Genomic DNA, 411 nt, shown 5'->3' with positions numbered 1-411 from the left:
CTACCGGGGTTATGGAGGGGAAGAAGTGAGCTCGGTGGGGGAAAGCACAGAGGACTGTCCTGGCAATGGGAACTAGTTTGCGAATGGTCTCCTGGAAGAAGCCCAAATGCACTCAACTTGTGCAGCAGAAGGTAGAGTGGGACCAGGAAGGGTGAGTGAGGGAGGTGGACTTCATGCTATGGAAAGGAGAACTTTCTGAAAGCCAGCGTTTGCAGGCTCCAAGGTACTTTGGTAAGCGATGAACGCCCAGTCCTGGGGGATGGTACGAGTGCATGTTCAGAGAGGCCAAGGAAGGTGAAACCCAAGGATCATAAGACAGAGGCGAGGTGTTCCTGAGTCGCTGTCCTTGAGAACGCTATGCAGGAGCTAGGAATAGGCGATGAGAATGTTGGTGCCGGGTGCGTGCAGAGG

This window comes from Fukomys damarensis, unplaced genomic scaffold (assembly GCF_012274545.1).
Source record: "Fukomys damarensis isolate Sample0158 unplaced genomic scaffold, DMR_v1.0_HiC HiC_scaffold_23, whole genome shotgun sequence".
NCBI lineage: Eukaryota > Metazoa > Chordata > Mammalia > Rodentia > Bathyergidae > Fukomys > Fukomys damarensis.
Note: the sequence above shows the minus strand (reverse complement) of the source record.